Raw genomic sequence first — 19,510 nt, 5'->3', positions numbered from 1 at the left:
AAAGAAGACTAACAAAACAATTAAAACTGAATGCTGCATTATAACATCAATTTCAGCCCCGAAGAAAAGGACATAAGAAAGTTCCCTCCACTACCCTCCCAGCTATCTTCATGCCTTGGTGGAGATGCAGGTCCACAGCTGTAGACCATTTTATATATTGTCTGAACTTTCTGATGTATCAATAAGTCTTGCTGAATTTATTTCTTTTTTAAAAAATTCTTTGTTATGAGGGCTGGTTCTCTGGGAAGGGTGATAGGAATGGATACAGGGAGAAATGTAGGTGATTTAAAAACAAAAGATATAAATAAATATCTGCTTTTAAGAACAACATTCTTTCTTAGGAAACAATTGATTTCAGAAATTAGAATACTTCTTATATCATTTTGAATGCTACTAGCATCATTAAGGCATGGAGGTGTCTCTGAGATCTTAAATGCTATAGTTGCAAAATACAAGCTTTGGCAGATACTACTGATCTGGAAATAATAGCTGATAAGCTAACATTTATATAGCACTTACTGTATGCCAGGCACTGGGCTAATCTCTTTATAATTGTTATCTCAGTTGATTCTCACAACAACCCTTGGAGGTAGATATTATCATCATCCACATGGAAACTGAGGCAAACAGGGGTTAAGTGACTTGCCCAGAGTCGCACAGTTACTATGTATCTGAGGACAGACTTGAACTCTGGTCTTCCTGACTCCAGGCCCAGCTCTCTATTCACTGTGCCACCCATTAGTCCCATCATTTGGAGAGGTCTGAAGAATGTACCCAGGGATGAACTATATCTTGTCATCTGGGAACCAGTTTGAGTTTGGAGAGGCTTATCACTGGAAGGCTGGTCACTTGGAGAAAAATTTTTCTGGACACAACAATTCATGAAGGCATTTTGCTTTAAAATGCATAATAACCATCTTTCACAATTACTTCTGATTCATTGCTTATAGTATTACTCTTCAATGCTTCAAAAGATATATAACCTCTCCACACTTATAGTGATGATGAAATTTCTGATCTCCTGAGATATGAAAGAATACAAGGGACATTAATCAGCAATAGTTTTTCGAAGATACATGTTATTTGTTACAAGATTGTTGTCTCTCTTTCTTCAATGGCATTGGAGTAGAAGAGAGGGAAGGATGGATGAGGGTGCAGTCTTAAAGATGGGCATCACAGATTGTTAATGTTGGAAGGTACCATTGAGATCATGTAGTCTAACCTCTCCCTCAACTTTAAAAAGGAGAAAATTGAGATTTTAAGAGATAAAGTGAATTACCCAAAATTGAAAAAAGAGCTAGCAAATGACAGAACCAGAACTTAAAACATGGTAGTCTGACTCCAAGTCTAAGCTTCTGCCATTATAAAGAGCCCAAAATGAATGTGCTAGAAATTATTATTAATGCTGATTCGATATCATTGAGATCATACCCCTCCCTCCCCAAATTGCTTTGGCATGATGGATAGAGATAGCCATGAAGACAGCTCATGTTCCACTTTTGACATATACTGGCTCTGTGGCCTTTTCCAAAACTCTCAAAATATAAGCATACAAGGCAATGCTTGAAGTGCAAATTGAAAAGAAGGTGCTAGCACACACTGCTAGAAGGAACTTTCTCAGTAGGAATTCCCTACTATGCTAATGAAATCATAAGTCCAACTCCTATTTTTGCATATGTATGTGTATCTATGTACATGTGTGTATATGTATGTGCATATATACATATATATGTATATATACATATATACGTGTGCATATATATATACATATACATACATACATACATATATATATATATATATATATATATATATATATAGTATGTGTGTGTATGTATGTTAAAGGCTCATAGATTATAGGCTCTGTAAGGTCAGAGAGTTTTTCATTTCTGTTTATCGATCTCCAACAACATTACCCCAATTTGTACATGTTTAATATATACTTATTGAACAATTGATGATTGAAATAGTAGTACTACTCCTCAACTACATTATAAGCCAAATAGGTTTTTATGGAATGACAAGGACTAACCTCTTTTTTGTTTACATGGGAAAATGGGTTCATATTCTTCAAGCTACTGACTCACAAATCCCACCACCCTTTTGTAGGTTGAGGTCTGTGATTAGGTCCATAAAGTGGTACAGACAGGATGCACTACATAGGAAATTAGCCTTGGGAGAAACTATAGAGCTCCAAACAAATGTATGCAACTCTAATGTGACATGTTTTTTGTATGTATTATTGTTGTTTGTCCTTCACCCATGATCGATGATATCATGACAGTGATGTCTTGACTTGCATGTGAACTGGGCAGAGCTGGGCAAAATCATCAGCCTCACTCCTCCAGAGTCATAGAGGTCTAGTGGCAAGACAAAAGTCAAGATGACTGGTGATTGCCTGGGATACAGTACATAAGGAGGCCAGCCACAAAATGGAAAAGGATAAAAAGCACTGTCTTAAAACAGTAAAATAACCAATACATGGGATCTCTGAAAGCATGGTGAAGATTAACTTCTCCCTAGCAATAAGAAGGTCAGTCTTTCAGTTTGTCTTTTGAGGAAAAGTATATTGTTGTTGTTCAGTTGTTTCAGTCGTATCTGACTTTTCGTGACCCATTTGGGACTTGGCAAAGATACCGGAATGGTTTGCAATTTCCTTCTCTAGCTCATTTTACAGATGAGGAAATTAAGGCAAAGGTCACATAGCTAATAAGTGTCTGAGGCCAGATTTGAACTCAGGAAGATGAGTCTTCCTAACTCCAGGTCCTATACTCTATCCACTATACCACCTAGCTGCACCTCCCTTATCCAGGCTATTTGGGGTTGATGTATCAGTAACACATACCTTTGCTTTCCTTAGAGAACTTTCCTGATACAATTTTCTTGGTTAGTTATTTATAAGGCATATACTAAAGTGAGAGAAATGATTATTTCTTCCTTGTATTAATAACTAATTATTGAATTAGGACCAAGGTTTCCCCCCTTTTCTACTTCCCCATCCAGAAATCAACCAGTGTGGGAAATCTCTCCCAAAGACTCACCCAGCTGAGATCTTATTAAAAACAGTAAAAAGAAATCCTAAGTTTATGAGGCAGCTAGGTGGCGCAGTGGATAGAGCCCTGGCCTTGGAGTCAGGAAGACCTGAGTTCAAATCCAGATCTAGACACTTGACACTAGCTGTGTGACCCTGGGCAAGTCACGTAACCCTGACTGCCTCACCAAAAAAAAAAATCCCAAGTTTAGGCTAATGGGTGCATTCCTTCTCATTGTGTTTGCTTAGACAGGTCTGGGAAAATGTGGATTCTACCTCTTGTCAGACAGGGCATATGGAAATTGATGTCTCTTTGACACAGATTTATGTGATCCAAGTCACATAACCCAAACCCTCACTATAATATAGACCATTATAATATTCATTCTTCTCATAAATTGTTAACCAATCAGAGTTGATTGCCACCCTCAGGAAGATCTGTTCTTCCAAGGGCATAAAACTGTGAGACCACCACCATGAGGGGTCTTTGGTCTAAGAGGGAGATGGCCAAATGACCATTCTTTTATTAATAAACATGGTGGCACTATTAGTGAAATGGTTGAATTACTCAGAACTTATGTCTCTCAAACTTTTAAATATCACATATATATTCAACCAGTCTAACCGTATTTTTTTTTTTGCATAGTACAGGTCTGACCACATTACTTCTGTATTTAATAATCTTCATTGGTTCTCTGTTACCACTAGGAACCAACTATACCCTGGCCCTAACGTATCTTTCCAACTTTATTATACATTTCTCCTGTTTACATACTCTTTGGTCCAACCAAACTGACCTTGCTATTCTTCATCCATGATTTTCTATCTTTTATTTCAACCTTCACTGGCCATTCCCTTTGCCTGGAATGCACTCTATCCTCACCTCCATTTTTTAGCATCCCTTTTTTTTTTTGTGAGACAATTGGGTTTAAGTGACTTGCCCAAAGTCACACAGCTAGTGAGTGTTATGTGTCTGAGGCTGGATTGGAACTCAGGTCCTCCTGACTCCAAGGCCTTTGCTCTATACACTGAGCCACCTAGCTGCCCCATTAGCATTCTTTTTACATGCAGCTCTTCACCCCCAGCTGACAGTGCCTTCTCCATGCTCCCTCATCTGTTCCCCAGGGCCAAAACAAAAAAGCCAACAATTTTGTATTTCTTTTGTATTTTTTATACATGGGTGTTGTCTCTCTTCAATAGAATGTAAACATTTGAAGGCAAAGAACTATTTCATTGTTGTCTTTGTACCTCCATTGCTTACTACAGTGTCTGGTTCATAATAGGTTCTTAATAAATGCTTGTTGACTATCAAAGGTCTTGATTAGATAAAAGCCCAGTGTCTGTGTACACATTTAGGCTTTATTTTCTGGAAAATTTTTTTCATTTCATTTTATTTTTTTATTAACATTTATTTTCTCTCCTTACTACCACCTTAGAAACAATGACTAAGCTTATAATGAGAATGCATAGTCAAGCAAAACAAATCCTCAAATTGTCCATGTCCAAAAACGTATGCCTCATTCTGTATCTTGAATCCACCACATACCCTCCTGTCAGGATAGCATAGCTGATCATCACTCTTCTGGAATCACATTTGGTCACTGCATTGGTCAGAGTTCTTTAGGTCTATCAAATGTGTCTGTCTTTACAATGCTATTATTATATAAATTATTCTCCTGGTTCTGCCCACTTCATTCTGTATCAGTTCATACAGATCTTCCTAGGTTTCTCTAAATCTATCCCTTTCATCATTTCTTATGACATAATAGGTATTCCATTACACTTATATACAGTACATACTTTGTTTATCTATTCTACAATAGAAGGTTATCCTTCTTAGTTTCCAGTTCTTTGTCACAGAGCTGCTATAAATATTTTTGTACATAAAATAACAATAATAATATCTAGCATTTATATAGTACTTTAAGGTTTGCAAAACACTTTACAAATATGATTTCATTTTATCCTTGGGTGGTAGGCACTATTATTGTCCACATTTTACAGATTAGGAAACTGAGGCTTAGGTTAAGTGACTTGCCTGGAGTCACATAGCTAGTAAGTGTCTGAGACCCAGTACTTGATTTAAACTCCAGTTTTCCTGACTCCAGGTCCGATGCTTTTCTTTCTTTGATCTCTTTGGGCATAGGCCTAAATAGATGTATCACTGTGTCATAGAGTATGAACAGTTTAGAGACCATTGGATTTTCAAAGGTTTGCTGATACTGTCTTAATGATAGTGCCTACCATATGATAGATAGGTCTGAAAAAATTCCTTTCCATTTGCTAATGTCACTAGTGTCTAAACAGCTAAAAGCTCCATACCTCTTCTCCTTTGTCCTTTCTCTTTGCAGACCAGAGCTGCAAACTTTTAGTAAACCCCAAACAGCTGAGCTTCAACACGTTTATAAGGTTGTACAGTTATTCCTTCCACATCACAACTTTCCCCATCATGATTTCAACATATCTTAGGTCAGCATAAGAAATTAAATGAGAATTTTCTGGGAGTTCTATGGAAGCTGAAGATGACATGCCAAGGCCATCAGACAACAACAGAAAAAGTTTAGAAACTCAGAAATGCATAAAATATATCCATAGTATTGTATAATATCAATGCACATTTTACAAAGGTACTGTAAATACCCCATAAAAGAAAAAGAAAAAATTCAGACTACTTCTCTGGTATGAAGGGAGGGCCAAAAAATTTTATGTGGATTTCCCAGATTATGGTATGGCACCCCTATGACACAGAAGGGCTAACTGTATTGTTGGTTGGAGACTTGAAAGTTTCTGATGATATTCCATCCCTTTTCAAATGATTACGGTCTTCAACCCTGTGCTCCTGGTTTCTGGATTCCTAAGTCTGTGAGTAGGAGCTGCTCTTATAACTAAGAACTAGAATTAAAATATAAATGATATTTTATCTGCCAGCTTTGGAACTGGAGTTGAGAATTCAGGTTTTTACATGTAGAGAGCATTTCATAGACTGCCAGCCTATTTTCAGGTAAGCATTATCCTTTGCCCTTCCCCTGATGCCACAGTCTATAAATGCCTATGGCTTTCCCCACCCCCATTTTCCTCATCACCCTATGATTGTACATAATTGCTCATTCACATGAAATAAAGAATCAGCTCCTTAAATATGGCAAGAGAGATTTCAGTGTAACTTAGTATCTCTTAAGTCCTCCTGCTAATTCAGCATATCTTTTCTTTTCTCAACCAACGTCATTCATCGTTCTTATAAATCATTGGATACATATGGGAAAGAAAAACTGGATATGATTCTCTTTGTGTTATCACTCATGTAATCAAGGAAATTTTAAATGGGAGATTTTAAATTTTAAAATTAAAGATGCAGGATGGAGACTGTGATTTTCATGGCCTTAAATGAAGAAGTAATTTTCCTTGTTTTCAAGTATAGATTTGATTTTGAGGAAAGCAGAAAGAGAATAAATAAATGTGAAATAGCACACTGCCTGCCTGCAGTTCTCTTCTGAATTTTCATAGTCAAACCACACCCTAAAAATGCATTTGGGGGAATCTGTTGGAAATAAAAGAACTGAAAAGTTGACCACAACAATGGAGAAGTCACCTGAAGCCAAATAATGCTTGACTTCAGGGGCTGTCATCTGAGACTGACTAATTCAGTGAAAAGCTTTTAGAGAAGTCTATACAAATGTACCATTTCAGATATATGGAGTTTTAAACCAAAGGATATTAATCCTCAATTTAAAAGCAGGAATATTCTATTATAAAAAATTTATTGTGAAATATTATAAGCCAATTGTTTTGCTTAAGGAATGCTTTTAGGATCAAAACATCTAGCATTCTTGAATCCCAGTTACAGGCTTGTACCCTAAGCCTCAGACTTTGGACCACATCCATAGGGGATTTTAGGGAAAACAACTGTTCCACTGCTGGGTACGGAAGGATTTGGCCTTCTAATATATTAACAGTAGAGAAGGAGAATATTGGACCCTGGGAGAAGACAGGGCCAGAAGAAGTGAGATGGGGGGAAACTGTCTGCAAATATTTGACCCGAATGAAAAGAATTCAAACACTTTGACAACACTGATAAAGAAGATACAGGAACTGAAGCGACATTATATATGGAGAGCTCATAGGAAACAGGATTTACTTTCTGCATAGATAAGCAAAGGCCAGAGCACTGGCTCTGGAAACAAGAGGTCCTGGGTTCAAATCCTTTTTTTCCCCATTAAGCAGAATCAGCCGAATGGAAAAGGAACTGTGTTCAAATCCTACTCCTGGTGCTTGTTACTTATGTGGGCAAGTCACTTAACTTTTTGTTTGTTAGGGTGACTCACAGTGGGTGGAAAAGAAGATGCCTAGAACACTGGCAGGGTACAAACTTGCCCAGAGCCACACAAGCAGTGTGTGTCAAAGGCTAGACAGGAACTCATCTCTTCCTGGCTTTGAGGCTACCTCTCTATACTAAGGAAATTGCAGGTTCAGTTCTTATTTCTGTCCCTATCCTTTTCCTTATATGAATGTCAGAAATTGGGAAAGGTAGCCTACATTTGGAGCCAGAGGAAAAAAATCACGTGCATCACCTTTATCCATTCTAAAGTGGTGCTAGTGATTTTTTAGACTCCAGAAGGTTTTTAGATGACATCAGTTTCCTCATCTGTAAAATGAATCTATAATCCCATGTAGGAGTAGGACTAGAAAACATGACTTATTTGGTGCCTTGAAAAAACTGCCATTTGAAAGTAAAGGGATGGAAATGAAAATGGCAACTGCAAAATTTACCCAAAAATCATCCTGGAGGATTTTTCAGTTTGAAAATAGAACAACTAGAGCTTGTCTGAAGCAAATCCAAGGGAGGAGTAAGCCCAAGTTACTGTTTGTCTCAGATAAATGTTTTTAAGACAAAAAAAAAATCTGAACGTAAGGCATAATTACTAACTTGAAGGAGGAGCTTCACAGAGGAACTTTTTTGTGTAAGGTCTCTGAAAACTTTTCCATCCTGTCTTTAAATGGCTTCACACAAAATCAGCAAAAGAAAAGGATTAACAAGATAATTAGGCAGTAAACACCTGCTTGCAAACAATAGAACTAATATATGGGCATCAGTGGAAACTAGAGAGCTAAAACAGCTGTGAATAACCCTAAATGTAATTTGCTACTGTATCAACAAATACTACCCTCCATCCTGTTTGATACAGCATTTTACAATGGTAGATTGTACATATGTAGCAGGCCCGGAAAATTACTAGAGTTGAATTTTGCAAGAAGCTTGGTCCTGGAGAAGAGTTGAGATAATGTACCTCATTCCTTTCTTTACAGAGGAAGGGAACTGTGGATATAGAACATTGTACATACTGGGCAGCTGGGTGGAATGGTGGAATGAGCACTGAGCTTGGAATCAGGAAGACTCATTTTCATGAGTTCAAATCTGGCCTTAGATACTTACTAGCTGTGTGGCCCTGGGCAAGTCATTTAATCCTGTTTGCCTTGATTTCTTCATCTGTAGAAAGAGCCAGAGAAGGAAATGGCAAACCACTACAGTATCTTTGCCAAGAAAACCAAAATGGGGTCATGAAGAGTTGGAAACAACTGAAACCATTCAACAACATAATATACTGTCAGACCTTACTAAGTGTAGGTTGGTTTTACTGTACTATTTTAAAAAAATTCTTTAAAATATTCTTAGTTATAAAGGATAGGAAATAGGGGAAGGGTATATTTAGAAATGAAGGTAATGTAAAGATAAAATGCATCTATTTTTAAAAGAGAAAATGTGGAGAATATAGAGAACCATGGTGGAGTAGCACACTTCAGTGCAATGGGGCATTGCCTTGAGGTGGCACAGGGCATCCACTGGACTTGGAGATGGAAGCCGAGGATACCCTCTTGTCTCTGTAGGCAATCAACATTTAGTAAGGATTTACTATGTTCTAGGTGCTGGGCTAAGTGCTAGGGATACAAAAAAACCCCGGCAAAAACATGGTCCCTGCCCTTTTGCAGCTCATATTTTAAAGAGGGGGAGACGATATACAAACAATTGTACATATAAGGTATATACAATATAAAATCTAATTGAAAGTACTCTCAGAGGTAAGGCATTGAGGTATGGGGGAAGGGTGGGAAAGAGACCTAGGAAGTTCTCCTTCACTCTTCAGGCTCAGTTTCAACTGTCAGGTAATGTTTTCACCACCTGTCTCAAAAGGATGTCCATGAGAAAAGTGCTTTGTAAATTGCACCTCCGGAATTGTGAATTGTTATTATCATCAGAACTAAGTGAATGAGAGTCTTAAAGCTGAGGGTGACCCAGGAGTTTCTGCAAACTGATGAAGCTGGTCTCCAAAATATTTCTTATAAAGAATAACACACGCGCGTGCGCGCGCGCGCACACACACACACACACACACACACACACACACACACACATATACTCAACAAGCTATGGCATTAATAGCTGACTTCTAGAGAACGGAGGAAAAGTAGCAAATATATGCAGCTACTATGCCCCTGGCTTCCTTCAGGGAGGCTTAGAAATCACTAAGATTAGAGTGTAAAAATTGTTCTACACTTGGCACAAACGGCATGGTTAAGGAAACGTAGTACGTGGACCATCTCTGACGCTCTGAAGAGCAGAAAGTAAAAAAAAATCAGTTAAGTTGCATCTTGCTAAGTACTTAGAAAAGTAACAGTCTTGCGGGTTGCAAGGTGGCCCTCGATTATTCTTCCTCAGTGCTATGTTGGCAAAATCCCATCGTTCCCTGCCTTTCATTTAGCTATTTCCTTCCCTCGACCTCAATTGTCCCCTTCAGTTGGTGACATTTCTAAATAATCTGAGCCCCACAACTGTTGGCTGACTCAGCTTCTCTGGGGACAAGCCGATATTGAAGCTGGGGAGATGTCCTTGCAGACACCTTCTGGTGGGAGTTTCCCAGGAAAAGGACCACAACATATCATCCTGTCGTCCTTCAGACGGGACCAAGACAATCTCCACTACAGAATCTCAGAGGCTTATTTATATTCTCTGCTAATCTCCTGGGCGCAAAATGGGATCCTGGCTGAAGAAACAGGCTCATTTTCTAAACATTCAATAGTACAGGCTTAAAAACAGTGGCCGAGTTGGTTGCGTCTCTCTGAGCAACCAACCTGGCTTGGCTGGGATGTTTTCAAAGACCCCACTTCACACCCCCACCCCAGTTTGCAAGTTGAGACGGAAACTGGTTTAGAGGGGGAAGGGTGGTTGAAGTCAAGGGGTGCTGGCTGCCCCAATGAATTCTGACATACCGAGAAATGTATCTCAATTTTATTCCCTTCTCTGAATTCCTCTTCTCACAAATACTTTTAAAGGATTTGTACAACTCCTCCAGGACATAACCAACCACACTAAGTGGACAGATGACACAAGATGATATGAGACAGTGGGGAGGATAAGAGGGAAGAGGGGGTGATCCCTACAAGTGAAATAAATGACTTTCCCAGAGTTTCAAATTAGTAACATGTAGAACCAGGATTTAATCCCAGGTTTTCTGACTCTAAACCTAGCTTCCCCAACCCCCCCGCCCCATGTATGTAAAGCAACATCCTGTGCAACTAAGAATCAAACAAAAAGAAGAAAAAGGGTGTTTTCTCCCTCACCCCACCCTCCTTTTTTATTATCTTTTTCAATTTCGTTCTCACTCCTGCTTCTTTCAGACCCTCAAACCTCTTCCTGGAAGGTTTCAAAGGCTTCGCCCCGTTGGCCTCCACCCCCCTCCCGCCCCCTTCCCTTTAACACTCCCCTAGAAGCCTAAAGCTTTTTTCCAAAGCCAGCCCTTAGGACTCAGCGAACCGACGGCCCAGCAGGGCACACAGAACAGCCCAGAGCCCGCATGGTCATGCCGCTCTCCAGCCGGACTGACCTTCTTCTACAATGGCAGAAAAGTTGGAGCCTCGGCACCTCTCTACCTTCCCCTACGCCTCTCTTCTCCTTGGAAAAGAGTGGTCTCACCTGCCCGCGCTGGCTAGCAGAGAGCTGGAGTGCGGTAGAGACCTGTCCTGTTAGATGGCCGGCTGCTGGACAGCTGCGCTTCTTTCTCGCTGCGCTTCTCCCTCGGTGCGCTCTAGGCGAACCAGTCTGAATGCTGTGGCTTGTGCGCCCTTGGAGGAGGGGGCCAACAAGCTCAATGCTGCTCCCCCGGCGGCCAAGCCCAGACTGGCAGTTCGGGCAGGAAAGCTTGCTGCGCTCTGTGTGGGCTGCGCGCACCGCCTCTGAGGCTGAGGGGAGGGAGGTCGTAGGGCTGGGAGTTACCACTGTCTCCACATCCCCCTGGACCTTGAGGTCCGCTCCTGTTCCACCTGGGATCCTCGTTTTCCTAAGAATAGAAAGGGTAGGGTTTGAGGTTCTCCAGAAAACGGGCTGCAAACTGTTTCCTCTTTTCAACTGTTCAGTGACTTTCCCCCCTGAGAGTTCCCTTTCTCCCACTCCCTTTTTCTTCACGCTCTACGTATTGCTCTCTCCCTGCCAGGGATGTTATAAGCATAAAGAAATAAAACCCACGGCAGATTTAGATTAACTTAAAAAGGGTGTTGGAGATGAGATGGGGTGAGGTAGGAAATGCAACTTATGATGCCATCTATGGTGAAGAACAAGGAAGGTTTTGTTTGTAGTGAGGCTCAAATCTGGGCTTTGTTACTAGTCACAAGTCACTAGTTATCTGAGTGACTAGGATGGGTCTTTTAACCTGTGAGGCTCAATTTCCTCATCTGTAGTATGAGGAGGTCGGACACAACCATTTTAAAGGCACAGCTTCCAGCTCCGAATCTGACACCAGATGTTCTTCATTATCAATGCAATTTTTAAATGTAAGACATTTAATTGCAGCGTGAAGACTTAAGATTTGACAGAAAATTGCTTATCTGTGAGCAGTGTTAGACCCTTTTTAGCACTACGAAGATTTTTTTTTTAAATGAGCCACTTCTCAAGAAATAAATCCTAGGATCATAGATTTAAAGCTACAAGGGACCTTGGAGGTCATCTAATTTAAGACTACAAGGGATGACTTTCCCAGAGTTTCACAATTAGTAAATTGCAGAGCTAGGATTTAAGCCCAGGTTTTCTGATTTTAAACCCAATTTTTTTCCCAATGTACCACGCTGCTTCTGATTGCATGCAATCCTTTCCTTAAAGATAGTATCTTGGATGCAGTTTCTCACTCTTACGTATAATGACTATGATTTTTTTTTTAGAGTTTATTATTTACTGACAGTGTGAAACTGTTCTTAGCACTTTTGTTTGGATCCTGTAGTTTCTTTATCATTGACTTTTTAACTTTATGCCTGAATACTTTAAGGAGAGCATCAATTAAGGAATAATTTTTGTATATATCAATAGAAATAGTGTATGATTTGATTCAAGAGGTACTATTTCTGGCTATTTGTAACATAAAAAGGGTTTTTTTTGGAAGCACCATAATAGATGATCTTCGTGTTTCTGACTTTTTTTTTTTATAATGTGCTTAGACTAGACTAGTCTGAGGAAAAAAAATAATCCCTTTTGAGAGCTAACAACACAGGTTATATTGTTAGGTTTGCAAAATGCTTTTACTTATATTTTTTGGTCCTCACAACAACTCCCCTGCCCCTAGGTGCCAGCTATTATTATCCCCATTGAAAGATGAGGAAACTTGAAGACAGGTCAAAGTGACTTATCCAGGATCACACAGCTACTAAGTGTCTGAGTCAGGATTTGAACTGAGTTCTTCCTGAATCCAAGTCCAGAATTCCATCCACTTTGAATATGTAGGCCTTTAGTTAGTGAACTTCTGAATATAGAATTAGAAAATCATAGAATTTAGAACTAGGAGGCACCTTAAAGATCATTTGCTCAAACACTTCTCCTCTCCTTGCCCTTTTTTTGAAAAGAATTATGCAGATAAAGCCACTGAGACCTAGAGAAGGTAAAGGAGTTATTCACAGACACACAGAACTGACATCAGTTCTAATGCTTCTTCTACCTCTTTAAATGAAATGGATAAATCAGGAAGCATAAAAATGTCATGCATAGTTGTTAGTTCACGTTAAACTCTCCTTTTAGACATTCACTAGTGTCATTGGGGGGCCTGTCAGTGTATGCAGAAGAGGATGCCAAAGTTGTAAGGAACATGATGAAATACCTAAAAGCTCTGACTGAAAATAGGGTGCCCATGAGCAGAAGAATATAGCAGAACCAGTGTTGAGAACATGGCCCCGGAGGCAAACCCTGACTTCCCACCGCTTGCTAGAAGAAACTTCTTCCTTCTCAAATTGAAGAAAATGTACAACTGTGGGTGGTAGTAGGCAGCCAATCGGCATCCACTCACAACCTAGTGGTTCTACAATTCATTGTTGTTGAGTCGTGTCTGATTCTTCGTGAGCCCATTTGGAGTTTTCTTGGCAAAGATACTAGAGTGGTTTGCCATTTCCTTCTCCAGTTCATTTTACAGATGAGGATACTGAGACAATCAGGGTTAAGTGACTTGCCCAGGGTCAACACAGCTAATAAGTGTCTGAGGCTGGATTTGAACTCATGAACATGAGTGTCCCTGACTCCAGGACTGGCACTGTACCACTTAGCTGATCTACAGTAGAGTTTTTTCTTCTAAAGAATTATTTTCTTCAGTGAATTTTTGTGCTTCTTTTTCCATTTGGGCAATTCTACTGTTCAAGGCATTCTTTTCTTCTTTAGATTTTTGTGCCTTTTTTGCCATTTGGCCTATTCTGGTTTTTTAAGGTGTTATTTTCTTCAGTATTTTTTTTGTGCCTCCTTTACTAAGCTGTTGACTCTTTTTCATGATTTTCTTGCATCACTCTCATTTCTCTTCCTAATTTTTCCTCTACCTCTCTTACTTGGTTTTTAAAATTCTTTTTGAGCTCTTCCATGGCCTGAGACCAATTTGTATTTTTCTTCCAGGCTTTGGTTGCAGGAATTTTGACTTTGTTGTCTTCTTCTGAGTGCATTTTGATCTTCTTTGTCACCATAGTAACTTTCCATGATCAGAAAATTTTTTTCTTTTGTTTGCTAATTTTCCAGCCTATGTCTTAACTTTTAACTCTATGCTAAAGTAGGGCTTTGCTTCCCAAGAGGAGGGGTCACTGTCCCAAGCTTCAGGTTTTTTGTGCAGCTATTTTTAAAGGTAATTCTGGGGATCTGTAAGTTTTTGACTCTTCTAAGGTGGTATGATCTAGGGAGAGGGGTATTTACTACTTTCCTGTACTGTGCACTGGTTTGTGAGAGACCACAAGTACTTTTTTCAACCCTGAAACTCTGATGAGGGTCCCTGCTCCCCTATGGCTGAAAGCTTTGGTATGCTAGGGCTTCTCCTTGCACTAGGACTCCTTGCAACCAGGTCCAAGCCCTGACCTTGGTGCCAGCAAGGAGACCTCTGCAAATCCCCTTCTGACCCGTTGTCTGATCCCTTTACAGTCTATGGGCTGAGAACTCTGGAAACCACCACTGCTGCACTGATTCAGTCACCTCTAAGCCTGCTTCTGGTTTGTTGGGGCCTGGTCTGTTCTGGCGTGACCTGTGTTGGACTGCGCTCCTTTCTCACCCTGGTGCCTGCTGACCCTTCTAAGTTATCTTGGGCTGGAAAATTGTTTCACTCCATCTTTTTCTGGATTCTGCCGCTCTAGAATGTATTTAAAGTCATTATTTAAAGGCATTTCGAGGGGTTTGGGGGAGAGCTCAGGGGAGTCACTTCCTTTCCTCTGCCATCTTGGCTCCGTCTCCTACAGTAGGTTTTTTTTTCTTTTCTTTCTTTTTTTTTTTGGCTAGGCAATGGTGTTAAGTGACTTGTTCAGGGTCACACAGCTAGTAAATGTCAAGTGTCTGAGGTCACATTTGAACTCAGGTCCTCCTGACTCCAAGAGGGGTGCTGTATTCATTGTGCCACCTAGCTGCCTCTACAATTGGGTTTTTCAATGGTTTCATGAATGGTCTTAGATAGCGCCTAAAGCACTGACAAATTAACTAACTTGTTCAGTTTCCCACAGCCATGATGTGTCAGAGGCAGGTCTTAAACCCAGATCTTCCTGTCTTTCTGGCAGTAGTGAAATTGCAGGTTCAGTCCTTATACCTATTCCTATATCAGTGACAGAAATTTGGGGAGAGTAGGCCACATTTGGGGCTGGAAAGAAGATCATATGCTGTCTCCTTAGTCATTCCAAAATGGTATTGGTGTTTTTTAAGCTACAGGGGTTTTTAGCTCTCACATTCAAAGCACCATCCTTCAATATCTCTTACAGTTCTCTTTTGTGCTATTTTTAAGTGAGCCCCAGGTCCAATTTCAGCATCCTGAAGGTCTGACCACCAACCTCTTCTCCCTCACTCCACCCACCTCCAAGAAATGCTTCTGTTTTTGTGTTTCATATTTTCTCATGGCTTTACATTAATAGCATTCATAAGGTGATGACAGAGTACTCATAGTGGATAGAAACTGTTGCTGCTCAGAAGTGGAGGCACCTTTGTTTCCTGGAAGAGGAAATGGCATTTCCTGGAGGAGACCAAATATGGGCCGTTAGATTCTACTGACATTGTAAACATACTGTGAGCTTTCAGTCATATTGTGTTTCACTCCTTCCTTTTTTCTGTCCTAAAGACTCTTAAAGTGGTAGTTTGGGCTGTTGGGTAGCTATTGTATAGTATTTCAGCAATGGGTAAAATGATTCTTGTTTTATGAGCTAATAAGACATCCATTGGGCATAGACTGCATGTCCTCTGAGTTCTAATTTTTTAGAGACCATCAGAAACACAAATGTAGGATGTCATCTTATTTTTGAAATGGGCCTACAAGTTTATCTCTAATGCCAATTGGAAATGATGTCAGATTTGCTGCTCCCTTACTCTAACAAGGCCCTTTTCTGTAGGACTGCTCTAACTTGGGGAATATTATGGGTCAGAATAGGACCTGACCTTGTTGCTAGAATCATGTCAGAGTTGGAAATGGTGATAAGGCGGGGAGAAGAGATAGAAGTAGGAAATGTCCCAAACAACCGAATAGATACAACATTTATAGGAGTCCCCTGAGAAAGCCACCTTGAAATGTAGCTATTTTCTAAGTAAACAAGCCACTCATAGTTGGCAAGACAATGCTAGAAGGCATTGTCTGCTCAGACACCCAATTAACCAGTGTAGAACTAAAAAACAATGTTTCCCAATGAGGTCAATAGACTGGATGGGTGGAGTATGGGCCACTCTTCTCTTTTCCCTCTATTCTACTTCACTGTGTAGACTCCTGGGCTGGCACTAGTGATCTCATCAGCTCCCATGGATTTAATTACAGTCTTTATGCTGATGATTCTCAGATCTATCTATCCCTGCCCAAACCTCTCTGCTGATCTTGCATCTTGCATCTCTAACTACTTTTTAGACATCTTGACCTGGGTGTCTTAAACTCAAAATTTCCAGGACTGAACTCATTATCTTTTTTCCCTAGACCCTCTCCACTTTCAACCTTTCTATATCTTGCTACTGGACCCTGAGGGCTCCGGGGGAGAGAGTGAGGCTGGTGACTTCCCACGGCCATGCCTCAGTTAAATCCCATTCACTTGCGTGTTACGGCATCACCTTCCTGACTTTATGGTTCTCTTTGAGAACAAAGGACAAACAACATTAGCTTCCTAATACTAGAGGGGACAACATCATCCTGCCAGTCTCTTAGGCTCAAAACTTTGGTGTCATCCTCAATTTTTCATTGTCTTTCACCCTCCATATCTAATCTGCTGCCAAAATCTATCTGATTTACCTTTGCAACATTTTTCACGAAGACGTCCTCTCTTCCGACACAGCCGCAACTCTAGTATATCACCACACACCTGGATTATTGCAGTAACCTCTGACGCGTCTGCCTGCTTCAAGTCTTTTCCCACTTCAATCCATCTTCCATTGAGCCACCAGAGTGATTTTTCTAAAGCACAGATCTGACCACGTCACCCCCTTACTCTATAAACTCCTGTGGTCCTTTTTGCCTCCAGGGTCAAATACAAAATCCTCTGTGTTCGAAGTCATTCAGAACCTAGCCTCTACCTACCTTCCTAGTCTTCTGATAACTGCCATATACTCTGATTCAATGACACTGGTCTCCAATGACACTCTATCTCTTGGCTCTAGGCATTTTCTCTGGCTGCAGGCGCCCGCCCTGCCCAGTGCCTGGAATGCTCTCCTTTCTCATTTCCATCTACTGCCTTTCCTGGCTTTCTTTGAGTCCCAACTAAAATCCCAACTTCTACCAGAAATCTTTCCCAATTCTCTTAATTCTAGGACCTTCTATCTCTTAATTATTTCTTATTTTTCCTATAAATAGTTTGTATATATTTGTTCACTTGTCTCCCTTATCAGATTGTGTGTTCCTTGAGGGTTGCCTTTTTTTGTATTCTCACCATTTTCACAGTGCCTGGCACATTGTAGGAGCTTAACAGATGTTTATTGACTCTCTAATAGAAGAGAAGAAATTTTTCTAGAGGCTGTACCTCATACCAACAGAGACTTGAGTAAATTTTAACTTTATATTTTGAAAAAGGAGAAGGGAGATATTTTCTCCCTCTCCTTACTTCCAGGGTTACAAACCCAGAGACTTAAATGTTGAAGCATCCCCTTTAAAGTTAGAAATGATGGTCTCCAGAGACAGGCCTGAAGCAAAAAAACTGGCTTGCTATTCATTAAATAAACATCCCTGGAGCACTGTTAACACTAGGGAGATTCCCAACAGGTTTTCCATGTTATGGAGGGGAAAAACACACATACAACAACTTCATATGCTAAAAAGAAACATTTGCCCCCAATGTATTATTTTAGAAAATGCAATTATTTGTAATGTTTCTTGATCACTTTTGGCATTTTTAGATTCCTTTGAGCTTTCAAAACTTTCCCCCATTGTTCATTTTTTGAGGGAGGCAGGAATTATTTACCCTGATTTAGAGTGATTCAAAGATGTCAGAAAGGTGACTTGTTCAAAGGCTCAACTACAGTCAATGTTTTGATAATGGTCTAGTATTAAAGATATATAGACAATTAACAGAAATATATGAGACCAAAAGCCATTCCCCAACAGATAAATGGTTAAAGGATATGAACAAACTTCTTGAAATAAAAATCTCAAACTATTAACCACCATATGAAAGAATAATCCAAATCACTAATAATTTAGAAAAATATAAATCAAAACAGCTCTGAGGATTTACCTCACACCCAGTAAACTGGCAAAAATGATGAAAGAGAGGAATAGTCAATGTTCAAGGGGTTTTGGAAAGACAGGAATACTGTGATTTAGTGGAATGGTGAATTGCACCAACCTGCTTTGGAAAGCAAAGAGAGTGATAAAATGTCCTTGCCCTTTGCTTTGACCCCACAGAGTTTCTTGCTTAGCAAATACCCCAGGGAGGTCAAGGATAAAAAGACTCCTCATGCCAGAACATCCCTCTGCTATGTTAATCCTCCTTTGTCCATTGATGAATTTCTCAGGTTTCCATTTTGGGGAGGGGCTCAGGCACTGGGCCTGGTGTCAGGAAAATCCAAATTCAAATCTGCTCAGATACTTACTAGCTGTGTGACCCTGGACAAACTCTGTTTGTCTCAGTCTCCTCATCTGTAAAATGAGATGGAGAATGAAATGGCAACCCATTCCAGTATCTTTGCCAAGAAAACCCCAAATGGGGTCACAAAGAGTCAGCTATGACTGAAATAACTGTACAAACCCTCACAAAACAAAAATCGAAACTATCCATAATGAAAAAACACAAAACTTTAAGCCCCAGTTCTGCACCATCACTGAGGTGTCCTTATATTCCCCTCTATAGCCTTGACTAGGACTGAGGGATATTATTCAGGTTTCCAGTCCAGGAAACAGATTGAAGAACCTAGTCTCCTCCAACCCATTCAAGGTTGTGTCAGGGCCTGGGTTCTGCCACTCTATCAAATATTATGTCAGAGATCAGGGACCAACTCAATCTCAGTGCCCTATTTTAGTACTATCTAAGACCACTGGAGGAGTCAGAGACTGAGCTTGGCTGAGCATGACAATCTAGGATCGTATCAAGCATTCATACTGGAGACCACCATGATCCTGGCTCAGCTTGACTATTTAGGACTGCGGGACAGCACAGGCTCTAGAATGACAGGTCTTTACCTACTCCACATAGGATCACAATCTCTACTCTAAATGTCTCAGACCAAGACTGCTGAATGGAAGAGAATCATTCTCAGTGTGCCCTGTTGGGCGACCCACTCTAGGCTAACGAGTGACATTGGAGTATGATTGCTTGTAGCTCAACCCCCACCCTGAGTTCTACACTGGAGAATTGGAATGATCATAAGAACAAGGCAAAGCCTAAAGAAATTTGAAAGGAATAACAAGAAAGGGTAACATCCATCTCTAGTAGACATTGAAAGAAGAGAAGCAAAAAGCCTCCTAACACAATAAACAACTTCTATGGCTTCAGAGAACCCAGGATAAAATCTCAGAAGAAGAAAATCACTTTACAATAATT

At 40.2% G+C, this 19,510-nt stretch overlaps 1 protein-coding gene across 1 annotated transcript in view; it reads right to left on the bottom strand.

Moving 5' to 3' along the window:
* PRKCQ (protein kinase C theta) overlaps positions 1–11,432 on the bottom strand; it is a 195,683-nt gene extending 184,251 nt beyond the window's left edge. Inside the window, exon 1 of the mRNA XM_020965050.2 lies at positions 10,998–11,432. The gene's annotated coding sequence lies outside the window, so the exon portion shown is untranslated. The remainder of the gene's footprint in view (positions 1–10,997) is intronic.
* Between the last annotated feature and the right edge of the window lie 8,078 nt (positions 11,433–19,510).

Source organism: Phascolarctos cinereus, unplaced genomic scaffold (assembly GCF_003287225.1).
Source record: "Phascolarctos cinereus isolate Bilbo 61053 unplaced genomic scaffold, phaCin_HiC Scaffold_1;HRSCAF=81, whole genome shotgun sequence".
NCBI lineage: Eukaryota > Metazoa > Chordata > Mammalia > Diprotodontia > Phascolarctidae > Phascolarctos > Phascolarctos cinereus.
Note: the sequence above shows the minus strand (reverse complement) of the source record. Positions and strands in the feature narration are given on the sequence as shown.